The sequence below is a fragment of the Carlito syrichta genome, unplaced genomic scaffold (genome assembly GCF_000164805.1).
Source record: "Carlito syrichta isolate Samal-C Ts95f unplaced genomic scaffold, Tarsius_syrichta-2.0.1 Scaffold302446, whole genome shotgun sequence".
Classification (NCBI taxonomy): Eukaryota; Metazoa; Chordata; class Mammalia; order Primates; family Tarsiidae; genus Carlito; species Carlito syrichta.
Genome location: NW_007246542.1, coordinates 303,235 through 315,203, shown reverse-complemented (window position 1 = coordinate 315,203; position 11,969 = coordinate 303,235). Strand labels below are relative to the sequence as shown.

At 42.0% G+C, this 11,969-nt stretch overlaps 1 protein-coding gene across 3 annotated transcripts in view; it reads left to right on the top strand.

Moving 5' to 3' along the window:
• CDH11 (cadherin 11) overlaps window positions 1-11,969 on the top strand; it is a 163,882-nt gene that overhangs the window by 5,366 nt on the left and 146,547 nt on the right. The window lies entirely within an intron of this gene.

Sequence of the window (11,969 nt, the reverse complement as noted above, 5' to 3'; positions counted from 1 at the left end):
CTCCCCCCACCCACGCCCCGGCTCCGGGGAGCTGGAAGAGCGCCCGCCGCGCGCTGCGAAGCGGAGTCCCCAGAGAAAGTGGGCTCGGGGAGGCCTGCGGGTCCGGCTCCCTGGCCCCCTTCTTGCTTTCGCTGGGGGCTACGCGCCGGCCGCTCCGGGGTGAAAGGTTTTCTGGATGCTAGAAGCAGCCCTGTTGCTTTTGCTGATAATGCAGCAGGAATTTCATGGGCCATCACACTGCTATTAAGGAATCGTATCTTTTAATTATTTAATACCATCCCTGCATGACGACGGGTCGTCCCTAAGGGGTGGGAGTGAGGCGGTTGTTCCTGAATCCTAGCTGCGTGAGGGTATAGATTGGCCCAAAGTCTTCCCCTCCGCTTCCCCCTAAAGAAATCTTGTTCTGAGGGTCCTGAAATCTTTTCTTGTTTTCTTCTTCCGATCGTTGCTATCGGTTTAATATGAGGCAGTAAGTTTTCGGTTTAATCACAGGGAAGCCACGATAATTAATCTGGCTAGAGGATGGATCAATTTCTTTCTCACTTGGGCTTGCAGCAGACATCGACGGTTTTGCGGGGTGTCTGGACTTCCTGGGGCTGGGGATGCAGATGCGTTCTCAGGAGCGAGGATCATTTAGCATCGCGTCAGCATATTTGCCAGGCTGGGCTCTGAGTGCCGAGCCTAAAGTGAAGGGAGTTATTTTTCCTACAAATGCAGAGGTGCAGACACCAGGACACAGAAGTAGCCACTGCCCAACCCCAGCTGCAGGGAGTCCGAGCTTCTTCTGTAGGACAAAGGAACAAAAGTTATACAACAAAAGGGCAGCGTGTGGCCAATGCCAGAGGCACCAGGAGGATCCAGTCATTGACGTTCCTTAAATGTAAGCTCTGATTCCAAGTTTTAGAGCTGGCCATTGGGCCCTGGAATTCCAACCTCTGTGTGAGACTGAGATCCTGCCTAGTGCAAAGGAATGTGAGTACTTTTTCAGTTAGAGACCAGGGAAAGGCATTTGGGAGGCCAGGAAACTTTGCTGTAGTGAAAATTATTTTTACATCTTGCTTTTGAGACATTGCAAATTAATTATAAAAGTCTTGAAGCCATGCTTTATTATGAATAATTATTACTGTCATTTTTCGTTGTTATTTCAATATCTGTGTAAACTGGTCATTTCATTACCTAGACTGAGAAAAAGAAACCATCCTGCTCACCTCTGGGAAAGGGAGAATGAAGAAATGCATTGAATGGATTGAGATGGGTTAATCTGGTGAGGCCTAGACATGTAGACTATTCAGACTGCTGCTTATTGCTTACTGGAAAAGTAGGCTTTTAAAATACTTCTCACCGGAGTGGTGGGCTATCTTGATAACACTTAGAACTTTCATTATGTTCAGCATTCTTATCGGAACACCAGACAGTAAAATTACTAGAAACCGAAATTCTATTTTCAATTAAGATGCAATCTTTTGCTAATTTGAAAATTAAAAAAAAAACATGGCTCTTTTTTGTTTGTTTGTTTAAATGACCCGAAAACTATGTTTCCTTTTTCAGCAGTGGCCTTGGATGTGTATGTTTGATCATTTGCGGGAGGAGGGACGGAAGGCTGGCTTAGAGAGCCACGCCATGATTTGGGGGAATACGGATCAATTTCATGCTCTTTTAATGCACTTGTCTTTGTAATTCATGGTTTTTCTTCCACTTTGAATAAAATTACATGGCTGCTTTGTAAAGATTCTGATTTGGGGACCCTCATATGGGAAACGCCATGACTTTGACCTCATGGCCTGATTTACAATGCCAAAGCTACACTCCCATGAGCATAGTGTGTCTTGGAACCTTGCCTGTGAATGCCTGTTACTTAGGAAGTTGATAAACTTTGATGTTACATTCACATCTATTGTTTTCAGAACCATCTAAACAAGATTTGCTAATCTAATTTTAACCCTCCTTCATTCGCAATACATTTATGTAGGTAGTTGTTCAAGAAGTATAGTTATTTCATTTGAGTTTATTTTCAATACTGAATTGTTTTACATAGATCATAGGCATACATAATCATTCAATAATGATAATAAATTAATGGTCTACAAATTTAAATGTAGGTAGAAAAACCTTTTACTCTGTCAACTTTACAGAATGACTATGAACTTCCAAGTACTTTTTTTCCTAGAAAATTTGAACACTCTGTAAATTCACTAGCCAGTGATTTAGAGATGGAAATGTGCTTGGAATGATTTCACCCCCCCCCCATTAAAGTGAATGCTGTTTCATAAAAGTTACCTAATGTCAAGAATCCCCATTCTGCATTTACCAAGAATTTTGAGTTGTCAGCCTTTCCAATTCAAAGTTATTACTTCTGAAATGTATAAATATCTTTGGTGCGTATACATTTTTATTTCATTGATTAAAGGGGAAAACATCAACAGGTCTGTTAAAGAGAAAGAAAAAACAAAGCTGGAGAAAGTTTGACATATACAGTATGAGTAGGAATGAGTTGTCCCATCAGGATTACTGTGATAGCCATCCGCAGCCTCCTGTATGAGCAGGAAGGACTAAAGAAAACACTCGAGGAGCATAATTAGACATCTTTCTGCTATAATTTTACCCTGACATTGAGAGCCTTGTACATCTCTGGAAATGGACTCCTTCGCGGAAGATTGCACTTCTGGCCACTAGAGGGCAATGGCGCCCTTCTACAACTTTTTGTATAGGGCCCATCTGCTTTTGAGGGCATCATGAAAAGCGGTTTTGTTACTAGGAGCCTTGTCTAGCCCTCTCAGGAGAGACCGAATTCAATCTAACTGTGGTTCAGGCTACTGCTCGAGCAGTTTGTCAGGATTAGCATCTTTCTAGTGGGTGGATCCCGTTACCTTCAGCCTCCTCTTCCCACCTTGGCGCTTACTAGAAAGTTGGGAGATCTCATAACTCGAGATTGTCTGAGCAGAAGCCTGAGTGGGGGTTGGGCTGCGGGAGGAACAAGGTCAGCTCTCACTGAGACCGTGATCTAGGAGGATTTTCTGGATTTTTTCCTGGCAGAAAGAGCATCATTTCTGACTCCATGGGGAAGGGAATGGATCAAGAAGAGAAATATTAGTGAGACTACCGTGGTATCATTACCTGTTCTTTCAAGAGGTTTCGAAGACGCCTGCAAGACATTTATTTCTAATTTACAAAAAAGAATAGCAGTTTGATCTTCGGTAAACACACTTTGGGACATGGAGTTTTCATGTAACAGTCAATGTTTTAGTATTACCTTTAAGTCATCCTTGTTATTGCTGTGCAAAACCTAACCTTAGCAGAGAGTAAAATTTAATCCAAGATTGGCCCTCATGCACTGGAGTTTAATCATTTGAAATTTTTTCCTTCTCAGTGATATGTAAATTACGGTTTATGATTAAATTGCATATTTTCGGCTGCACAAATTTTTATTTGTGACTGTTTGATAGCGTTATTATGAAAGTTCAGAAGGAGAATGGAACAAAAAAGAAACTAATGCCATATTGTAATTAAGAGGAAAGCTCTATTAAAAAATAAGTACTGTCTTAAGTGGATACTTATCTGTATTTTTTTAACTCAGTACAATTGCCTCCCTGGTGATTCAGCAACAGAGTTCTTTGCAGCTCTGAGCTGTGTTGGAATGTGTAGACAGTTGATGAAGAAGGAATCAATGCAAATGGGTTATGGGAGGGAGTATTAAGTAACTCAGTGGAAAGTAAGACAAAGTGTTTTGTAAACCAGTGCTCTCTTACTGCTGGACAGTTTATTTGATTTAAAAAAAGAAGGCAATTTTAAATTCTAAGTGCTTGTGAATAATGTACACTTGTTAGAACTGGAGGCAAAATTTCATTGTTATTTGATTTAATTAGTCATCAGGCGGTTGCAGGGTTCTGGAATTCTTATTGTGATAAAGCATTGTTCTCGTGGTCAAGGTTTCTGCTCAAGCAGAAAATTTGATGCATTAGGATATTAAGTGAGATAGGAACATAAGAGAGAAGAGAGGGAAAGGGAGAAGAAACTAAAGAGAGTTTGAGAGAGACTAACAGTGCTGTTTCTCATAGAGGACAATTACTGTGCATGTTCTCTCTCTTTCTCGCTCTCTCTCAATCCTCATTTAGGTCATTTGAAGTATTGAATCCAGGAAGCTGGTATAAACAGCTTTCCAGTATTTTGTGAATGAGCAGGGCTTTATTCTCAAATTTTCCTGGTTGCTACAAGTGAAAAAAATGTCTATACTTCCTCTACAACCTCCCCTCCCCCCACCCCATTTATTTGCCAGGAATCATCCTGACATAACCCTCTACACTGGAATGATTTTCACAAATTAAGGTTACCTCTCAATCTTCTGTTCTCATGAAGAAAATGGCCTTGGGCTCTGCTTTGTCCACACTATCATGGTCACCTAACAGGGCAACCAGAGTAGCAGGGGAGCCTCCTCCCCTAATCCTATCTAAGACACATAGGGATCTCAGCTCAGCCTTCATTAGGTTCTATCCGTGAGAGCAAACAATAAGAATTTAGGGTAGTGTCCCTGCCGTCAGGGCTATTTGATCCTTCTCCGTACCGGCAAGCATGAAAGAAACAAGAATAGGCAGAACAGATCAGACTACCAGGTACCCACCCGCACCGTGGAGCTCAGAGAATGTTTTAGCCATGGGAACATCCTGGAAACCTCAGACTCATTTCCATCATCCTCAAGCCTTGGACCAGTTATTCAGACTTGGTGGCAGCACCACCCAGTAGCAAGGCTGGGATGAGGGTGAGGGAGGGAGGCCAAGGCATGTAAGTGCAAAGCCAGATACTGTCTGGATTGAAAATTTTGATTTTTGCTCATCTTAGATGTTTTCTTCCTGCTAACCTTGATTTTTAAAATATTGCGTTCAAATATTATTTATCTTGATTACTTATATTTTGCATTAGGAGTTTCAGCTCCTTTGCTTACAAAGTAGGTGAATGAAGATAAACTATATAACCTCCCTAACCCTCAGATGGCTTCCCTATGACAATGGCCCTAATGATAATAATATCTAGATCCTAGGGTTGTTGGAAAGATTCAAATGAGAACTTAGTGCAAGACCTAGCTCATGATGAGTACTCAGTATATGCCAGGGCTGCTTGCTCTCTCTGAAATAGACCCGGAATTTGGCTTTAGAGGACAACGGTGACAGGTAGCTGTTCCTCCTTATGATTAGGCCAGAAATTCTGCTCTGAAAATTTGCTTTCGATTGAGGCCTCTTCCAATTAGTGATGAATTGTTTATTAGCGCCTGCCTTTTTTGAATGATTTCCTAAGTTTAAGTGATCCATCCCTCTCCCACTTAAAATATTCAAGAGGCAGTCGAGATTTTAGATTTTAGAGATAATTACTGCTTTTGAAAAGCTCCTGCCTCCTTTCCACCTTTGCGTTTTTTCCCTCTGTTCATCTACATCTGGGTTGCTGTGGTAAGTTACCCTGAAGTAATATCTTACTGGGAAAGTTTGCTAAGCATGGCATGTTGAGATATTCATCACAGGTTTGCTTTCGCTTAAAAGGGGCTCATTACTATTCCAGACTAGTTCAAAAGATAATTAGTCTCTTGATAAATCGTCTCAATTTCAAGAATATTTCTGTTTGTTTTTCAGGTAAATGTAGTTTGGGATTTTAAGGGGGTTGAGCAGTGACGAGACGATTTTAACTCATGAGTAGACTATAAGGGAAGAAGCCTTGGTCCTGCCTTGTGGGGCCCTGCCTTGTCTTCCACAGACCCACACAAAAACACATGGATTTGGCATCCTGTTAAAAATAATGAGAGCCCTCACCTTCTCATGACCCTAAATGGTTTTCTGTTTTCACATCCAACATTACAGCCAGCTTGGGCTTCCCAAGGCTCCAGGACCTTCCAGGTTGTCCACCCTCTGTGTCATCTGCTCCTGCTCCAGTCTACTGTTTTCTCCTGCATGCGCCTTGATATGAAAGTGGACATCTGCTTGTATTTGCCAGGAAAAGGGAAGGGAAGAGGGCCAGCTCTTTGAGATCCTACTGTGTGTTGGGCATTCCACCCGGCACCTCGTCTATTCTAGACAACCGGCAAAGGAGGAAGGTACTATCATCTCCATTTTACAAATTGGGGAAATGGCTCCTAGGGAGAATTCAAGTTACTCGTGTTCGCTCCTGGGCTGAGGAAAAGGAAAGCTGACTTTCCCAGCCAGCTCTGACTCCACATGTCCAGTTCTCTACATGTTTGATGTGTGTCTCAAGCCTGCACCTCCTGCTCTCTGGAGAAGGACAGTTGCACAGAGTGACTGATCTGACCACTCACCTTGTTCCTCTTACAGGATCTCAAATCTCATCCATAAAAGGAACTTCTGAGGTCTTCTGATCTAACTCCCATCTCAGCAGGCTTTTGTTTTGCCAATAATCCTACAGTTTCTTAAATGTCCTGATGACAGCCTGCTAACTACCTCTCAGGGAACCTATGAGGTGAACAGGTGCATTATTAATTTTATTCATTCAAATGTGCCACTTTAATGAGGGAGTTAAAATGCTCTTTTGGGGTAACTTTTTTTCTCCCAATAGTAACACTTTGCTACACTCTTTTATTTTCCTGAAGGCACCACCTATATTCGAAAACTGGTGTTAGGTAACAGTTAAAATCCAGCGTTTGTTGAATATTTAGCTAGTTTCAAACATTGTGCTGTAGACATTCTGTATCCTGTAAGACTTATTCACAATGACAGTATGAGTGAGTAAGATTATTGCTAGCATTTTACGGTGGGGGGGCAGACTGTGCCAGGGTTTCATAGCTGGTAATTGGCAAAGTTGGAATTCAAACCCAGATATCAGACACTAAAGCTTAAAGCTTAAGCCCCATGTTGGTTTGCTCCCACCATTCAGTGCTGCAGCTAATCTGATGAGATACAGTTTCTGTCTTCTCACCATCCCCGTCACTCCCACTTGCTTCCATGTCATTTTGCCATTGCCCCCTTTAACACTTGGCATCTTAAATCAGGTTCCCTGCTGCATAGAGTCTAACCACTTCCAACGACTGGATCCACTACTTCTTGTAAGGACAACTGAGGACTCCATTTTACCAAGTAGTGCTCTCAGGGATCAGATGCATGAAGCCATTAACTGAATCATCCAGTCAACTTTCTTCTAGAAACGAGACTTCAAGGACCCAGAGAGGAGCCACAACTTGCCCAAGATCACACAGTAATTTCAGAGTACATGGAACACACCTGAGCTCTCCTGGCTCTTAACTTTACCTCTTTCACTATCTACAAACAAAACTCATTGTTAAAATTAATTTTTTAACAGTTGTACCTGTGGTCTGATTTCTAAACGTATCTTGAGTTCGGATACTTATAAAAAAACTACACCCTTGTTATGTCCTTGAGCAGTTAGGTTGTGAAACCTAAATGTGAGGCTTTGTGTGGTCAATCCAGTGTTTTTTGATATGCTGTTTGATAATATTTTGCAAAATGTAACACTTGACCCTGGCCTTCAGCTCTGTCCTACTTTATAGTCACATCCTATTAATAACTTGATTCCACGGTTCTGTAGAGAACAGAGTAAGAATGATGTCCTTACCTTGGCACCCCAGGCCTTCACAGGGCCCTCTGGCAGGGTTTGGTGTGAAATTCATTTCGAACTCATTTCTTTGTCATTAAAGTAATGAAAGGTCCTGGGTTGGGCACACAAAAATGGTTAAATCACAAGGTCTTTCCTTCAGAGAGCTGACAGTATTAATAATGCAGAAAATACTAGGTCTGTCGATAAAAACTCGAGGCTGCATACAATAAGTGCTACAAAGGAAGCATTAAATTGGGCCATAGGAAAGATAGGTCACATCCAGTTCAGTGATTATGGATGGTTTGTGGGAGAAATAACAGAATTCCATGCCTGCGTGGTACAGAGAGACCCCAGAGGCTACCCAGTCCAACAAACTCTGTCACTTGGCGCTTGAACTGTTGCTACTATGTGGTGGTGGCTGTAGCATCACTAGTAATATGGAATTTATTACCCTTTTATGCAAACCACTGAGGCATTGAGAGCCTTCACTGTTGAAAATACCTCCTTGGGTTGAAGCACACTGATGAAAATGCTTCCTTAGGTTGAAGCAAACTGTCTCCCCAGAGGTTGCATTCTTTGAGACAGCATGTGATGCCATGTGAAATAGAGGAAATTCTTTCTCCACATGGCAATTATTCAGTATTTAAGTTGTCTTCCAGGATGCCTTCTCCCAGTCTTAACATCTCCAGATTGTACTCCCCATTCATTTTTTTTTCCTCTAGCCTTCCTCAGAAGAAAGGCCCAAAGACGGAAATCTAGGCAGCTAGACTTTAGATTATCAACTCCCTTCTACACACTTCTTTTATTGTAGCCTGAGGCTACATTACATTAGCTTTTATTGCCAGCCACATCACCCGGAGGACTTATGCTCCACAGTTTATTTGTTTATTTGTTTTACCTTACGTGCTGCTGTTAAGTCGCATTTCTCCACCTGTCCCTGTGCACATAAGACATGATAAGTCACCTTCAGCGGTGTTAGCACAGGCTCCAGAGTCAAGTCGCCTCCTTCAAAGCTTGGACCTGCCACTGGCCAGCTATGCAAATTTCTTTCTCTGTTTTCCGATCTCTCCATCATACTGGAGCTAATATCAGTATCTGCCTCAGCTCTGATATTAAATGATATTAATCTGTAAAAATGCTTAAAAGAGTGCTTGGAATGGAGTTCAGTTATTATTATCACTATTACATTTCATGTTGCTAGGTTCATTGATCTAATCTACCAAAACACTTTAAAATTTACATCTTTAGTTTGTTATCCAGCACATTTGTCATTTCTCCTAGTTTCATGCAATGGGTTGGTTTACTCAGTCACCAACTTTGCTTGGCAAATACAGAATAAAGCAATAGCAATGAATATACCCCAAAATATGGAAGCAGGGACAGATTCTAGTTAATCCATACAAGATTCTTCTATTTGAGTGATTGGACACCTTGGAAGGCAACTTTTTTTTGGAAACAGGATAAGCAAGTAGCTTTATTTAATGAAGTATAGTACACTTTCAAGAGAGGAGTGTGGACAGAAACAGCCGACTGGAAGAACACGTTCTATGTGCTCCTCACTCCAAGTAGTGCATGTTTGTCATTTCACTTGTTTCTCTGTTAGTTTGGTTGCATGGTCTCAGCATTACCTTGCTGTGTTTAGGGAATAGCCCTAATAAGATTCTCTACAGAAAGAAGAACCTTTCTTCTACTCCAGAGGCCTAACTGGCTAATGAGTTGCTTTCCTCACTTTTCTGGAGACTAGATATCAACTCAGTACCAACTCCCCAGTGCTTTAAATTTAGATTTATTATTTTACTTGTGCACACACACATACAATCACTGCCCATGAGAATTTATTCTGGTCATCATGGTAGTGGCTGTACTACAGCATCTGATTTTCAGGGGCCACGGAGGTGCTAAAGAAAGCTGTAACCACTCATGTCCAGTGGGGACAACTGTGATGCCTTCACCCCCTATCCCCCAGTTCTCGGGGAGGATCTATTCTATGTTTCTGACCACTCAGCCTTCCTGGCTTCCTGGCACATTTTTGAACCTGCTTCGCTAATCTTTCTTCAGCAATTGTGCTGGTCAAAGTCTGTTTCTGTTGCTTTCGACTAAGAAACCCTAAAGGCTTCATTTCCACAAATATCCTGGCAAGACTGTTGTGAGGAATGATGTCTGCTGCATTCCTGAGTGAAGTATCTGGCTTTCGAGATCCTCTGGAAGGCTGAATAGAATGTTGATAGTCAGGTAGGATGTGAAGTTGGAGCAGAAGGAGCTCTTACGAAACATTGAATAGTCCACTTTTGGTTGAGCAATATTTGGGCAGGTGTCAGGGTCTCAGTAGCTTAGTTATGCAGCTTAGTGGATGAGGTGGCATTTCCAGGGACAGCTATGGCAGGCAGCATAACAGTTTGGCATGTGGGTGACAAATAGTTTTTTGCAAGGAACACATCAGGCTCTGTGGGCAAGTTTTCCATGGACTTTAGCTATAGAGTCAGTGCAAAACATTCCCAAATCTGGAATACACTGGAACTCTTTATATTGATGTTTTCACGGAAGACTCCATCCCTAAAAATAGACACGTGGCCTCAAGTCACAGCTCAGCTTCTGTAGCAGACAGTCTGCACACCATCTTGGCAGAATGACCTCTGTGTTGGCCCAAGCAGAGGACAAACAGTGCAAGTTGTCAGTGCACACAGCTGGGACACGCAGGTAAAACTGGAATTGGTCTCATGCCATCAGACCATCCCATGACACCTTTCCTTATCCACCTTTAAAATGAATTTGCATCTCCCTTTCAGAGAGTTATGTCTCTGTAGGGGACGTTTGGGGTTTTAGAGTTTCTGAGTGGTAGGCTGTCTAATGGGCCTGATAGTTGAGCCATACAAGGGTTTTGATTTTGTAGCTGATAGAATTCCTTACCCAAAGTCAACCTAGTTGCCACAGAACTACACGTGACTCTTGGAGCCATGCATTTCAGTTTATATGTAATGTTTCCTGCTTAGTCACCATTGACTCAAATCCTGATCACAAACCAAGAATGACTAACCAAACATAGGTTAGGCTTTCTGGGTAGCTTAAGAGAATATCGGTAGTTTTCAACTTCCCATTGTCTACTTATTAAATTCACATATTTAAATGTTTTAAAAAATATTTTTGACAACAACAGCAAAGCTATATTTAAGCTCCAAAGCCAAATTTGAAAATCAGGGTTCATTTATGCAAACAATTCCAGATCTTATTGATTTGCCATAAAATATTCCAGTTAAAGGAAGATCTGTCTTGCACTATCTTACTCCACTCTATGCTTCCTATAGAGACACAGCTGTAGTGTAAGATAGAGTTTTTATTATTATTATTATTTTTGGGGAGCTTAAAAAACTCTGTATAAATGGAGTGTCACTATTAGTATTATTATCTTAGAGTAAAAGTTGCAATTTAGCAGTTAGAGCTGGGCACACTTGCTTTCCAAGTAATGCATTGGCGAGTCTTGTGTTTTATTCATCACAGCTCCTCCTGCAAACATCGCAGGGAATCTTCAACTTCAGCAAATCTCGGCAGTGCATTTGGGAGCATTAGTCAGGAGACTAATGCAGCCTGAGAGGCCACATCTTTGAAGTGAGGGATGGATCAAATCCTGAGACATCATTTCAGCTGCCCCCGCCCCTATCATCCTGCTCCCTCTGCTCCTTGCATTGAAAGCCAGAGAGGCAACAAGTTTTCACTTTCTGCGAAGCACATTTAGTGTCTTTTCTTTACCGGGTGCATAACTTCTATTCATTTCTCACGAATGGAGAAAGATCACCTGTCAGCAAGTTTGTGGCCAATTGCTGACAAATTTTCCCTAATAGGCTGCCCTGTGGTTCCCTCCCTCTAGGCAGATGAGTCAGTGCAGCACTGGCATTACTGATAAATAGCTGTGTGGTCTTGGGAAAGCCAGTTAACCTCAGTTTCCTCATCTGCAAAGTGGCCTTTTGGGTCCTTTCCAGCTCTAAAATGGTTTTGCTCTCAAATCTTCTTCCACAAATCACTTGATATGGTGCTTTCTGACCATTGCATTCTGGAGAAAAGAACCACGGAGACAAGCACACTGGATGTGACTGCACAGGGTTGGTTTGCTTGAGCAGAGCATATGCCTGTGGATGACAGTGGAACACAACTGTGGAACCCTTTGTGTATCACTTTGAAGAACCCACATTCAGGGCTTTGAACTTTATTCTCTAGATCGTGGGGAACTTTTAAAGGGCTTGGAGTAAGGGAATGATGTGTTCAGTGTTTTATTAAATGGTTTTGGGGCCACACTGAGAGAAACTGATAGAAAGAGGCAGCAACTCTAAATGATGAAGCCGGCCTGGCTGGGGTATGATGGTAGTGATGATGAAGCCAGCACTAGGGTGGACTCATGATTATGAGAGTTAGTGTGTGATGAACATATACTC